This window comes from Colobus angolensis, unplaced genomic scaffold (genome assembly GCF_000951035.1).
Source record: "Colobus angolensis palliatus isolate OR3802 unplaced genomic scaffold, Cang.pa_1.0 Scaffold173, whole genome shotgun sequence".
Lineage (NCBI taxonomy): Eukaryota > Metazoa > Chordata > Mammalia > Primates > Cercopithecidae > Colobus > Colobus angolensis.
The window spans coordinates 1,013,514-1,016,697 of record NW_012114855.1 but is presented as its reverse complement, the minus strand read 5'-3'; positions in this window follow the sequence as shown (position 1 = coordinate 1,016,697).

Sequence of the window (3,184 nt, the reverse complement as noted above, 5' to 3'; positions counted from 1 at the left end):
GTCTATTATTTAATTTTCACATGTTTAGAGATTTTTCTTTTGCTCTTCTCCTCCTGATTTCTGGTTAGATACCGTAATGGTCAGAGAACACACTTCAATTCTTTTTCTTTTTTCTTTTTTTTTGAGATTTGTTTTATGCTCTAGGTATGACACCTTGGTGAATATGCACTAGCTACTTGAAAAAAAAAGTGTTATCTTGCTGTTGTTGGGTGAAGTGCTCTATATATGTCAGTTTTATCTTTGTGGTTATGTTGTTCAGATGTTCTATATCCTTACTGATTTTCAATCTAGTAGTTCTGTTAGTTGCTGAGAAAGGCAGGTTGGAGCCCCCAAGTATAACTGTGGACTTGACTATTACCACTTTCAATTCCATCAGTTTTTGCTTCATGTATTTTGGGGTTCTGTTGTTTGATGTGTACACATTTCAAATCATTATGTCTTTCTCATAGACTGATGCTGTTAAAATAATCTAATATCCTTCTTTGTCTCTAGTAATTTTTTTTTCTGAAATCTACTTTATCAGATATTTAGCCATTCTGGCTTTTTATTTGAAAAATTAATTTTTGATGGTTTATCTCATTTCATTCATTTACTTTTAACCTTCCTCTGTTATTGAATTTTAAGTGAGTTTGTTATAAGAAGCATAAATTTGGGCATGATTTTTCTGTCCACTCTATCAATCCATCTTTTGATCTGTGTATTTAGATTATTTACATACAAGATAATCATTAATATGTTAGTGCTTAAGTCTGCCATTGTTTTGTTTTCTGTTTCTCTTTTCTTCTTGAAAGTTACTTGACATGTTTTAGGATTTCATCTTGATTTATTTGTGGTGACTTTTTCTTTTTTGGGGGGGGGTGGGGCGGTGGAGTTTTGCTCTTATTGCCCAGGCTGGAGTGCAATGCGCAATCTCAGCTCACTGCATCCTGCATCTTTCGGGTTCAAGTGATTCTCCTGTCTCAGCCTCCTGAGTAGCTGGGATTACAGCTACTGTAATTTTACCTGCCACAATGCCTGGGTAATTTTTTTCTTTTTTTTTTTTAAGTAGAGACATGTTAGCCAGGCTGGTCTCGAACTCCTGACCTCAGGTGATCCACCTGCCTTAGCCTCCCAGAGTGCTGGGATTACAGGCGTGAGCTGCTGCACCTTGGCCAAGTACCTACTTCAGCAATATCTACTGATCCAGAAAGGGACCTGATTAAGGACTGAATACTTCTTGAAGTGCTTTCACATTGGTTGCCCCTTTTGAGCCTCACAACAGCTCTATGAAATGAGACGTTAATAGATTACTAGCACTCACATCATATAAATCTGAAAAATGAGATCCTGGGATTCTAAATGACTCCCTTGGATTCCTTGGTATATAGGTGGACAGCCAGAGCTATATCTCTGACCTCATGACCCCTAGTTTAGCATATTGCACTAACTTTCAAGACAAAGCATAGTCTTTAATACCTGATGCCCTCAGAGAACTTATAATATATATGTGGATATAAGATGAGACCCATCCGAAAGAAGTCACAATAATACTATGTGTGTGATGTTAGCTCTACACCAAAACCCTAATCTTGCTGCCATGAAGACAAGGAAGGAGTTAACATCATACTTTTACTTTCTTGCCACACTCTGCACTTCGCATGTATTTATTCACCACACTTCAACTTTTACAAATGTGGGAAATGAGTCACTGAGAGACACTTCTTCAAGTCAGTCAGCAACTAATACATTAAGATTCATTAGGTTTTGCAGGGCCCCGCAGTCATTATTTCATTGAATTCTCCAGTGATCCTACAACTTGGGTGTTAATTCTCCATTTTACAGAAGAGACATCTGAGGTTTACTGAAATTAACTGTTTTACTTAAGGTTGCCAGATGCTGGTGAGGTTGCAGAGAAAAGGAAACGCTTATACACTGTTGGTGGGAGTGTACATTTGTTCAACCATTGTGGAAAGCAGTGTACTGATTCCTCAGAGAACTAAAAACAAAACTACCATTTGAACCAGCAATCCCATTACTGGGTATATACCCGAAGGAATATAAATCATTCTACCGTAAAGACACATGCATGTGCGTGTTCACTGAAGCACCATTTATGATAGTAGTCACAGAATCAACCTAAATGCTCATCAATGACAGATTGGATTAAAAAAAAAAAAGTGGTACATATATATGATGGAATACTATGCAGCCATCAAAAAGAAACAGATCATGTATTTTGAGGGAACATGGATAGAGTTGGAGGCCATTATCTTTAGCAAACTGTCACAGGAACAGAAAACCAAATTCCACATGTTCTTGCTTATAAGTGGGAGCTAAATGATGAGAACTCATGGACACAAAGAAGGGAACAACAGACACTGGGGCCTGCTAAATGGTGGAAGGTGGGAGGAGGGAGAGGAACAGAAAAAAATAACTATTGGATACTAGGCTTAGTACCTGGGTGGAGAAATAATCTGTACAACAAACCCCTGTAACATGAGTTTACCTGTGTAACAAACTTGAGTAGGTACCCTTTACCTAAAATAAAGTTAAAATAAATAAAGTTTCCCTGTAAGCAGCATAGCTAGAATTTGAATCCAGGCCAGTATGACGTGTAATGTGAAATGAAACTAGCTCACAAAGGACATTAGACATGGAATAGAGCCAAGAGATGTCTGGTATGTCCATTTCATTCCATTGATGGGGAACCTGAGACTTAGGGGGAAGAGGTGAGGAACGTCTTAAAGCTGAAATATCTGTGGCTACAACTTTGTCTTTCTCCTTCCATCACCTTTTAGACTGGTTTACAATTCCATTGGCACTTTCTGTGGAATAAAAAAAGTAAAAAAAAAAAAGACCTTATTCTTATGAAAGAAAATAGATTAGTAGACTTTCATTTGCTTCTTATCTCCTGCTTTTCTGCAAAAGGGGATTTAAAGAGAGGGTTTATTTTGTTCAAGGCAAAGAGTGAAGCCTTTTCATACCTTTCCAGCTGGACAGGATCACCTGGTTTCCAATTCAGGAGATGTAATTGTTTATCTAGTGATTACTAACCCATGCTCCTAACTAATCCCTTGCCCTGGGGAACCAGGAAATGTGATGTTACATTTATTTATAGATGAGGTTGTGAGAAGGCAGGGAGCACGTGATTCCTCTGATATGCGCAAGCCGTTTTCCCATCTGCTCCCATGTGTAAGAATAGGGG